The following is a 12,855-nucleotide window of genomic DNA, read 5'->3' as shown; positions in this document are numbered from 1 at the left end:
ATCTTCAAAACCTGATAGGTGGCCATCGTACTGTGTATGTGAAATGGTCAGAGAATGGGTTGTGTAGTGAGTGCGCAGTGCCTACATAGCAAAATTGCTACAAATTTTCTTTGAATGAATTTCATTGCTCCTGAATGTTGTCATGACCTATTATGTCGATCATATCAACTTCAACATATTAACACATTAGAAAATTAAAGCAAAACTTGAGAATAAGAAGGAAATCCTAATCATTTCCTTTTCCTCTTGCTTGATAATTTATTACTAAAATCCTTGATGTTGGGAGTCCTGGACTTGGGATCTGGAGTAATGAGGTCTTGTTACTTCATGGGTGGTGATAAAGTAGGTGTGGATTTAGATTTAAGATAAAATTTAGGCATTTTCATGAGTGGAGGTATTACAACAACTCCCCCATATCTCTTCAGCAATTTATGTGCCTCCTCTAAATCTTGCCTCATAGTTCTCAATTGTGCATTCAGGACCAAGTTTCTAACATACAAATTTTTACATTGTCTCCTAACTAGTTGTGACCACTTGACAAAATTCTTACTCCTATCAAGATCTTTGGATGCCTCTTTGACTTCATGGTCACAATTTTCTAGAATACACTGAATGGAATTCTTATACTCTAGATTTTGTTGCCTAAATTGATTGACCTGGTCTTTGTTTACTTCTAACTCCTCCAGGCACCTCTAATACTCTTTCCATTGACTGAATGGGGGTCTACCAGAGGCTTTAGCTAATTGTTTCATTTGTTACACATAATTAAACTTTGATTTGAACACCCTGACTGCTAGCTCACTAGGCCCCACTACAACATTATTAGCTTGTTCAGCAAAGGCATTGTTGTTTTTCTTCCCTTTGGCACTTGCTCAAGGTGACCCTATTTTGTCTTATGCTGGTTTAATGGCCTATTTTATGTCTATGTTTTTTTTCTCCATAAATTTTATTCTCATATGGTTTTTAAATAGTGCCTCTCTCATATTTATTATCTTGGAGTCCTCTTCTTTTTACTACACAGCACCTGTGTCAAGTGGTATTATGTCCTCCTCATAATCTGATTGCACCATTTTTGGACCCTCGACCTCATCTTCTTTGTCATCAACATGTGAATCTATCTACTTTTCTTCAGATATTTCCATAATTGCTTGAGGGGCTTCCTCTTCCTGTGTTTTTTTAACTCTATACCTAGTTCTTGGTCTCATTACAAACTCATCTTGGACTGTGTCATCAATTTTGATCTTAAGTTTGGCTTTTGAGATGGTGTCACATGTTCTCTTGTTCTTTTTTTTCCTTTTAATCATCTATGCTCTGCAATGTAGTTTTCTTGCTCAACTTGCCTAGCTTGGCACCTTCCTTCTTTATGGGTTTCATTTCCATGATTGAATGAGTGCTCTCCTTTTTTGGATTTTCTTTCTTGGGCTCTTATTTATTTTCCTTGATTGATGGTGACCTAGTTTGTGTCCAGAGGTCAATACTTGCAAGAAAATCAAACCAAAGCATTTTCTTTCTTTCAATAGTATGCTTAAGTAAGATTTTGATCAAAGAGAAATCGAATAGACTTTAAGCATGGTTATCCTTTTGAATTTTTACTTTGGTGGCCATTCTTTCTAGACTCTTAAGAAAGAAATAAGGGAGGATCATAGGCCTACTTTCAGTCAAATGCCATAGTAACCTGAGATAGTATTGGTATATTCTATTGAACCTACCCTCACAAGTGAAGTATCTTTGGATAACCTTTAGAAGGTCTACATACTTCTCTTGAAGATAAATGTTGGGAAGGTGGAAGCAAACTTGTCAAGATATTTTGGTTTCACAAAATGCTTGTAATCCAAAATGTCTAACTTATCCCCCTTGAACCATTTCTCCCCTGTTGTTGAGAGAATGGTTGTGTCAGTTATGAACTTATCAGTCAATATAATCTCCAGGTCTCCTAATCTCACTCGGTTGTCTTGAAAATTAAGAGAAAATAAGCTAGCCAATTTGGCATTGTGACCTACTTTCTGAATCTTCTGGCAGAAAAGAATACACCCTATGTTCTCAAAATACACTCTAATTGTAGGGGATTAATTGAGTAGACTCAAAGTACTGGGTTCGGTGCGAAGAAGTCTCCTCCCTTTATCTGGTAGCAGGGACCATCCTATCTCAACACCTAACTGATGGATTTTGACTTTTAGGTTATGGCTATGTATGCAGAACCAAAGGAATGAAAATAGGCTCGAATGACAGCAAATCTCCAGTCAAGTAGTTGTAACAACATGATGGTGACAACACAGTCTATGTGGTGGAATATAAGCAAGAGGCTTTGAAAATTTAAATGATATTTAAAATTAAATGCTTCAGGAAAATTTCATCATCTAGACTTTAAGTTTAGAGAAATGAGACAGAGAACTTAGAGGCAAGACTATGTCTTCAAACAGAACAGAGTGTGCATAGCACCCATTTTTTAGCAGTTACAAACACGCTTTTAGCACAGTGACCAAGAGAATTAGAAATGAGAATTTACAGGAAGGGTGATTGACTCCCTACCTCTCTAGTCTCTACGTTCAATCTATGCACCAAGACTAACTTGAAATGCAACTCTTCTCTGTGCAGAAAAATTCCTTTGTCATGCTCAAATTGTTCTGCAACCTGTAAACCTCCCCACGAATCCTGAGTTTCTTTGCGCTTTATGAACTCCCCTGCGACCTTTTCTTTGGAATAAAATCATTCATCTCATTCTCTACATGAGGGATGATCCCATCACCTACGAGCAATCATATATAAAATTGGTGGCCTTTACAATGATTCGAAATCATTCCGCTGATGTAACAAGATTGAAGTGAAACCCACGTTCTCTATGAAATTTCACATGCTTCAAAAAACGTTGTTTAAATTTTGTAGGGTGGTGGAGAATTTAAATATGATAACTTTGGTAACAAAAGTTTGTCAAGGGTGAATAGGATGATGGGTCAATCAAAGGTGATAGTTTAGGCCTAGGGAAATATAGTTAGTTGAAAACAATGATAAAGGTTTAGGCCTAAAATAAATCGATAGGAGTAATGTAAACATTAGGGAATGAGGGGAAATAATGAAAAGAGGGAAAAAGGAGATAGGTAGATGGATTAATATAATGATTAGCAAAGCTATATATCAAAACATTAATAATTAGGATCTTTTCGAGATCCTTTCCTCAATAGCTAACACTTCAACCATATTACCAACCTATCATCACCTAATACCCGGACTCAACAATAAAACCTTCCCAAACAATAGACTCTCCTTCCCAATGACCTACCTTGATGACCAAAGTGATAACCTGACTAACAATAACTCTTTTGAGCAGTGACAGGTCAAAACTTGACAATGAGAAAATTTGTGATTTTGACCTTCTTCAAAACAAAAAATTATTAACTCAAAGGTACCTTTTGACAAACAAAATGACCTATTCTAACATGGGGTCCATTGGGGATGGAAGCCTCCCTGTGAGGTGCCAAGAATGACACCACGGACTAGTAGCCTTCCCATTGGAAATACGGTGATAACATGAAAAAACCGATATACAGACTCTAAATTAGGAAAACTTACTGACTAGACTGACTGTAAATGATATAAAAATTGACTAATTGACTCAACTATTTATGCCATTGATCAATTAAGATATCATGGCCTTCACTTCGGGCTTCAAGTATTAACTATAACTACCCACAATTGCATTATTCAAAATTAAAATGGTATAGACAATGAAATGATCTTCCAAACTCCAATTTAAGAGAGAAAATGTTTGAGCATCTTTCCATTCACAGGCCCTGCTCCAATTGGTTGATCTAACAAATCTTCAAGTAAATATGCATTTTACCCTATAAATGTAGCAACTTTAAAAGGCCCTTTCCACAAATTCTCAAATTTCCCATGCTTTCCCTTATCCTCATTCTGAGCATCCCATTTTAGCACCAAATCTCTAATCTAAAAAAATTTTGCCTTTGTTCTTTTATCATAGATCTTGTTTATCTGGTCTTGTAACAACTTTGTGTTCCTGAATACTTCTTCTCTTGACTGTTGGAGCTGGATCATTTGGCCAATTCTTCGTTGCATGTCATTGGGCTTTTCTTCTGCTTCTTGTACCAATCTCATGACCGGAACTTTGAGAGATGAAGGAAATAGTGCCTATGTTCCATACACCAACTCAAATGGAGACATGCCTATGGATCTTTTAGTACTCACATGATTTGCCCATAGTGCATGGATCAGTTTTTTGTGCCAGTTCCTTTTATTCTCTTGCAGCAATTTCCTAATAATGTTGACCAGACTCTTGTTGGATGACTCTGCCAAGCCATTTCCCTGAGGGTAATAGGATGTGGAATGACCCAAACTGATGTTATATTTGTAGTAGAACTCAATCATCCTTTTTGACTTGAATGCAACAGCATTGTCCATGATAATCTTTTGCGGACAACCAAAACGGGACAGAATTTTGTTTTCCATAAATTGGATGATAATTGCATTTGTGGCATGCCTAGCAGGGACTACTTCAATCCATTTTTTAAAGTAATATGTTCTTATTAAAATCCATTTATGTTTCCCAGACAAAGAAGGATGAATTTCTACAATGAAATCAAGTCCCCATTGTTGAAATGGTGACTCGACCGTTATAGGCTTTAGAGGCAGGGGAAGCAACTTGTTTTTACCCTTGGACATCTGACATTCCTTACAGTTGGCCACCTTCTTATAAACATCAACAAGTAAACTAGGCCAATAAAGGTCAGCTCTGAGAATATTATTCACTGTGATTTTCCAATATAAGTGACCACCAAAATCCCTAGTATGGAATTACTCTACTATTGCTTGAGCCTCATCCTCTAATAAACAATTAAGCAATATCCCACTAGGATCTTTCTAGTATAATAATTGGTTAATAATACAAAATTTCACTACTTTTAATTTTAAAAACTAGGCTTTAGTTTTGGGCCAGCCCGGCAATGCTTACAAATGTTGTAAAACATATAGGATATCTTCATACCATGGTGAAGCAATGAATTTCTCTGGCACTTGTTGAACATCATTTGAGGTTTCTTCCTATGTTAGGACAACGAGAAAATTAACTTGAAGAGACTGCAAATTTGACTCTTCCATCATCCGAGCTAAACACATTTTGCTCAATTTTTGATAGCCTCTTAAGACCTTGCTGCCCCCTTTTTGAACTCTTTTTTACTCCTAACTACTCATATTTCACCTATATTACCTAATTTTTTACCAAAAGGATGTTGTGTGCTCATGTTATGAAAATCATCTTAAAAAGTATTATTTTACCTTGTTCTTAAGTGTTTCTTGAAATTAATTGTTTCCTAATTGAATTATCAAGTTTGACTGATCGAAATATTATGCATATTAGTCATGATTTGAAGCAGCTCCGCAATTTCATGTAGACAGTCGTGGTTGCCGATTTCATGTAGACACTCCGCGATTTCCTGTAGAGGCCGATTTCCTGTAACCACCCAGATTTTCTGTAGTAGAATCAGTTGTTGGATATGTTCCACTTAGTTTCAGTAAGAATGGGAACATGAGTTTTATGAGGAAATCCAACTACATGGACGTTGTCCTATTGATGCCTCGAATTCATCATTAAAACCACCCAGATCTTCAGTCCTCTTCTTGATGGTCGTATTGGGAAAAATCTCCTGAAATGTAATGAAATTAGTTTGTTCCATGCTTTCAGTCATGGATCAAACTTAGCAGAGATATTTTTTCATTTTGTTTAGTCATTGATAGCAAGTAGTTACAGCATAGTAGTTTTCCTAATTCAGGAAGACATATGCCTTTGAACTTGTATAAATTTCATTATGTTTCATTTGTAAGGGGGTTGGTTGTTCAAACATATCAGAATTGTACATCTCTGTAATACTTTTCAGATTAATAGAAATTTATATGTTCTTTTGATCTCCTTGTGTAAAATCTTTTAACAGTATAGGGGTTGTGACTAAGGGAGGGCCCCCTTTTCTCATAACTCCATTAGTTATAGTATTTGTATTTCTCTTGATTACTTTTATGCATCAATAAATTATTTGCACAACTAGTGTTTCTCTTTTCTGAACTTTAGCAGCATATGTGAAATGGTTGGATGAAGAATTTTATTTGATAAATGTGTTTGGAATCATTTAATCATGTTTTAGCTTCTTGATTTTTATGATTTTCTGTTTGGTCTTTTATCTTTTCTGATCAACATCACCAATATCAATAGTTGTAGAGGGGTGATTGGATACACTCAATATCCTTTGTTTCCAAGTGTTGATGCAGAAGAGAGACATTAGAGTTGTGTTTATGAATGGTTTAGTTAGAAATCACTCTAGGTATTAACCTGCATATATTTTGCGCAGCATCTCATAAGCTTACCTACCCTTGGTTAATAATTTACAAATTATGTCTATAATTTGCCCAAACACTTTGGCGTCATTGTCGAGGAGGTGCTAAGGGATGATATTGAAAGTGTTTTAGTATGATTTATTTTTGTTTAATTTCTTTAGGATTGGGGGAGTCAAAGTGGTAAGACGTGGGGTAAGGCCTACGCACTTGTAGAGATCAAAATTCGCCAAAGCCATGTCCTAATTGTTTGGTAAGTAGAAGTTTTGAATTTTTTATAGGGGCCAATATAAATTTTCAAGTATTTTTGGTGGTGGTGTGAGCACCACTTCGTTCACTAATAAACTGGCAGGGAAAAAGAAGTTTGCAAAGAACAAGGTGGAATCTAAACCAAGGACTGATAATTCTAAGCAAGGATTGACAACTAATCCTAAGTAGAGCAATACCCTCATAGCAGAGAAGAATCCTTCTGATAGAGAATCCTTTGTTGTTGCTCATCAAGAATATCCTCTTACTAGGAGGACATCGTCTTTGCTTAGTGGTCAACCTGAAGAAGAATTCCTCTTCAATCCTATTCAAGAACTAAAGTTCTAGGCAGCTAACTCTGAAGGATCTGTAGTTTACCAGGGTCCCACTCCTTTTTGGTTTAATATGGCTCATTTATAGGGTACTGATACTACAGATGGGGACTATCATGAAAATTAATGGGAGCCATTTACAGTCGAATTTCCTATCAAAGATTATGTTGGGACCAATCAGATGAAAAACATTCCTCCCTCTACTTTACCTAATTTTCGTGGTACCTCTAGTGAAGATCTCGATGCTTTCTTATTCAAGTTTGATTTATTGTGCAGGAGCTACGATTAATATTTAAATGCTCAAAAGTTAAAGTTTTTTCCTGCCACATTAAAGGATGTAGCTCTCAGATGGTTCATGGGACTAACTACGAATTCCATTTCAACATGGGATGACATGAAGAAGGTGTTCATGAAAAAGTACCAAGATTATTGTAAGACTAGGGACATCAAGGAAGAAATATTTTGCATGACCCAGAAGGAGGAAGAAAGCCTAGAAGACTTCATGGAAATATTCCAATACAATTTGCAAAGATCCAAGATGAACCAACTGAACAAGGAAACCCTGAGAACAATCTTACTAAGAGCCATAAGACCAAAATATCTTGAGGTTTTGAACTTGGTGGGAGAAAGTGATGTATCAAAATTGATTTATGATGGTGTGTGTGAGTAGTGTCAACGATATTTGAGGGGAAATTATAAGGTTGGAAAAGGATCAAGAGATACCTCTTCTATATTCACTAAATCAATTGCAGGGGCTGGGGTAACCAGAGTTGAAATGGGAAACTTATTTGAAAATTTTAAAACTAACATTCTTAGCACTTTGTCTTCATAGTTAGATGTTTTACAGGCTAAGAATAAGTAGGAGGAAGTGGAGAAATCATTGGCTGTGTTATGCTCCAAGTGTAGGAAGAAACATCCCTTGAGGGAATGTCCTGCAGACAGTATAGAGGTATGTCGAATTTGTGAGGCTGATCATTCTATTGATCAGTGTCCTTCTCTTCCAGAGATTAAATGAGAATATCTGGCATATCAAGAAGCTATCAATGCACTCTATGCAATGGCACCTCAAAAATCATGGCAGCCACATCCTACAGGTATGTCACAACAACATTCTCAATTTCCTTATGCTCAGAATCAGATGTGGAACATTCCAATTCCCTAGCAGCCTTGGCCTCCACAACAACCTTGGCAGGGGAATTTTCATTATCCTTCTGCATTAAATTATCCCCCTCAAAACTTTTATCCACCATAACTCATGCCACAGTAACTGGGTCAACCACAACAACAACAACTTTAGTTGCATGCCCCACCAAATCAACCACGACCTACATAACTTCCTGCCCAGCCAGTACCCAATCACAACAATAAATCCATCCAATATACTCACAATATTGGAGTGTACACCTATCCCACTCTTCCTACCTATTGTATTACACCACATCCTTTGTAGGAAATTTGTGTTCTTGTGTTGTAAGAATTTCCTATGTCATTGCAGGAAATCAAACTCAGATCAGGAAAAGTGGTGAATCAGCCCAGAAAAATTGAAGAGATTATAGAGGAAGACAATATGTATACACCTAAAGTAGAAACCACACCATAACTAGCCAAAAAAATCATTCCAAATTCATAAGAACCTTCCTCATCTCATACTGTCCAACCTCCTTTTCCAGAGAGGTTTGCGACAAAAATAAAACAGCCCAAGTTCTATCTTGTGTCTGAACTAAGAATGTATGCATTAAGATCTCATTAATGCAAGAAATTAGGGATATCCCTATTTGTGCCAGAATAGTGCGGAATCTATGTACTAAGAAACCAAGGAGACATAAGAAGAAACCTTCTACAATTCAAATAGGTGGAAAACTTGCAATTCTTATGTCCACCAGATTTGTTACTGAGAAATATGCAGACCCTGGGGTCCCTGTGGTTACCACCTTTATCAGTGGGTATCCAATAATAAACACTCTAATCGATTCAGTTTCAGCCATCAATGTGATGACCATGGAGATATTGTCTCACATAGGGTCCTTTGACTTACTTCCTACTCCTACCATGTTAGAACTAGCAAATAGGTCTAAGGTAAATCCAGAGGGTATATTAGAAGACATTGTCATTGTTGTAGGGAAAAGTATCCGATTCGGATGACCCTATCCCACTCTAAGGGTGATAGTACCTCAGCAACAACTGTAAACAAAACTACTTAAGGTTTACTTCTTTATGAAAGCAAGAGAGAATGAAGAAATGCACTAACCGTTGCCTTGCGCTTAATATTTGCTCCAATCTCTTCTCTCTGCTGCTTGCTCCTAGCTCTTTGCTCTTTTGCTGGCCCAGCTACAATGAGATCCTGCAAAATAACAAAGAAGGAAACTACAAGAAGCATGCATTCATAACTGATTCAAGGATTAGCATAAATCAAATATACAATCATCACAATACATCATTGAAACAAATGCATATAGAAGAACCTCAATAGCTTTTATTAATGGAAGAAGTAAAGTTCTGAGAAGGTTACAACCATTGAAGGCTCCAATCCAGCAACACCTCCCAGCAGAAAGAATTTCTCCTCTTCACCTCCTTCAAGCAATCACCCAATAGTTCTATAGTGAAACCAACAGCATATCATTACTTTGCACAAAATTCCAGCCTCCTGAGCTCATAGGAGAGAGCTCAATATATAGATGAATTGAGAAAGGATGAGTCAGCTTGCAACTGATGTGTAGCTGCCTTGTGTCCTCTCTCTCTTCAGTTGATCTTCAGTTCTTGAGTCCACTTGGAGAACCTTGCTTCCACTTGGAGAAACAGAGCCTCTGACTCATCACAAGGCGAAATCCCTGATCCAAGTGTCATTTTTGGAAGATTCCAGAGCAATGACTCAGTGTGCCACTTGTCCCATCTCGCTCAGCGCAGGTGGCCTTTGTTCTACCTGCTTTGCAACGCAGGTACACCATGGAGGAGTTGAGTTTCAGCGCAGAAGCCTAGTGGAGCACCTGCTTTGATTTCAAGATTGCTTGTTTTTGAGTGTTTTCAGGTGGAGAACTGATCTGAGAGCTGTTGGTTTGCTGACCTTGTTCCTCTAGGGGTAGGAACATCATGTTTAGGGACTTTGGATCCCTTGGATTATTGACAATTCATGCCTGATGCTGCAAGGCACAAAATTGTCTATAACAGATGCCCCCTAAAGTATGAGGTCATTTATCGGGTGAAATGCTTTATTAGGAGGATCCGAAGTTCATTCAATCTGCTGAGAAGTGTCTTGTAATAAGATACAATACAATACATTATTTTTCATACTTTTTCATGATCTAGCTGAGGCGGGCATTCCCATGCTCAGCTTTATAAATTCATTTTGGTACATAGAACAGACGATCGTCTAATGGTAGACTGATAATTCTCTGCTGAAATTATCATCCTTTGAGAAGGATGATCATCTGCTGCAATTATGTACACATCAAATGTCTTTATATCCTGAATATATATCGCAGCCCGGATGGATGAAACTAGATCCGGGGTCTTCAATCTCTTCCGATCTTCACTCGATGTACAAGTCGATCCATGTGAGAATTTCTTGAAGTCGAACATGGAAAGACATCGCTTGATTACCGGTCAATGATGTAAACCGTTAGCAAGCGCGAGAGGAATCACCGATAAGGATGATGACCCTCAAGGTACAGCAGTACAATTCACATGGTGGGAATAAAGGACTTGGCGTCGACCACCATGCAAAATCCTCTGGTCGAAGGTCATTGATGTATACCTATCGCCGGAAGTGAGAAACTTGCCATTGAGGCATGCAAGCTTCAAAGTACTGAAGGGGTTGTTCCTAGATCAACTCCTTGGATAATGAGCTGATGTCGACAAGGAGCGATCCGTCAAAGGAGGGCCTTAATGAATCCCACATCATTGACACGGAACGGAGCTAGTGATTGTGATGAGGTGAAAACAAACTGTGATGTATGATTCAGGGTGGCGGTCATGAAATGGATGAAGGACAATGTATGGCAGTGGATGGGACACGGTTGACTCTTTGCAGAACAACATCTCTTGAACATATAACGACACTGATGTGATGGATCGGTAGCATTACCCCAAATGTGGATGGTGTGGCGAGGACCATGGTGATGAGACCGGTGAATGAAACAACCCAACCCAATGTGATACGGAGGACAAAGTGTCATGTTCAAGAGCGACTTGCTACCATTAAAGCTGTGAGGTTCTCCCAATTTTTCCCCAGTCATTGCTGTCCAGTACCTCTTTATTTTTGTCAAGCTTGAGGAGGATAACATATGCTTGTTCTATAACCTGCCCTTCGGGCAAGCCCATCGCTATGTTTTAACGAGCCTAGCGATAGGGAAACTCGCTCTCGTCTAAAGACAAGTTTGTCGCTATTTAATCATTTTAACGAGTCTAACGACAAGGAAAACTCGGTCCTTTTCATTTTTAGAGAGTCTGAAAAGGTACATAAAGTCAACTCCAGAATTCCTTTTTCGTCATCTAATCCCTTCAGTCCGAAAAAGTATAAAACAATACAGAAGGGATGAATTTTCGATTGCTTTAACGAGCCGAACAAAACAAGCGCTCGATCTTTTTGTGCAATAATCCCTCAAGTCCAAAAAGATTAAAATCTAGAGGAGGGATAGCTCTTCCAGTCGTTTAATGAGCTGGAAGGCCAAAACTCGGCAAACTTTTCATATTTTACGAGTCAGGAGAAAAGAGCTCAAAGAAGACTCGTCTTTTGAGGAACGAGTGATAAACAGGGATAGCAGCAGATTCCAGGTACAGGTTGGAATTTTCCAATCACGGCAGTGTCACAAGGATGGCTAAGTGAAATCACTCTTCGCAGCTGTTCCTCAAAATGGGTAAACAATCATATGGAGATGAACGATTGGCCAAATGAACGGTGGAGGTGATGGCTACAGCAAAACACGACCAAGGCTTTTATATGGCTGTCAAAGGTTACATTCTTTAAATGGTTATTTACCGGGCAGTTCATTTTTTAACGAGCTTAAACTTGCTCAAAAGCTTATGTTTATTTTTTAACGAGCATGAACTATGATGCTAAAACTGCTCGGATCTCGCGTTTATTTTTTAACGAGCATGAACTGTGTGCTAAAACTGCTCGATAATACCAGTCATAAGATAATAAATGTCTCCTGCAAGATTCCAATTTTTATAGAGCTTGCACCTCACATAAGCTATGCTCTTTAGCAAATTTTGACCTTTGCCCCACATCCTTTCTTCATGCAAGTTCGGAAACGACTAATCCAAAAAACAGATAAATAACCGCTCTTTGCTTGCACTCCAAAAGGTTTGCATGCCCCCAGGTATAAAATAGAATTTCAAGGCTGCCCCTCCTCTCCCTCACCTCTGCTTTTCTTTGGGTGTTCCCAGCTACTTGTCATCTTGCCAATCTAATGTTAACGATACTTGTCTTCTCGTTATTCTAAGGGATCTTACGCGGTACTTGTCTTCCCGTCGGCCCAACTTTTAACGAACAGCTATTTGTGACAAGAGAAGAACACTACTCAAAGACAAAACATTAATGTTATCGAGGGAGGCTTGCCTCTTTCTGGTTACCCGAAGAGTGGTTCTATTTGCTGCCGCAAATCAATCTCTTTCTTCGGCGATGTCTATCATTAGGTTACACAAGGATGGTTACAATTTGTTGCAGCAATAGAAACTCATTCTTTGGAGGCTGCCCCTACTTATCCTTTAAAACATTTGTTTTAATGGGTGAGGCTTGCCTTTTATCCAAAGACGGTTACTACTTACTGCCACAAATGGATCCCCTTCCTTGGCAGAGCCTACTTATTTAGATAAAGATGAATGACCTTTGTCAAACAAGTAACCTTGACAAAAGAATCCTGTTCCAAAACAACCCCTCTTCCATCCACGGACGGGGTACGGACTAGTCATATTCTTTCGCGGAAATTCTACCCTATACCCA

This window comes from Pinus tabuliformis, chromosome 2_2, assembly GCF_031772625.1.
Source record: "Pinus tabuliformis cultivar Carrire ecotype Pingquan chromosome 2_2, CPIR1, whole genome shotgun sequence".
Taxonomy (NCBI): Eukaryota; Viridiplantae; Streptophyta; class Pinopsida; order Pinales; family Pinaceae; genus Pinus; species Pinus tabuliformis.
The sequence above is the reverse complement of the archived record's forward strand: the minus strand, read 5'-3'. Positions refer to the sequence as shown.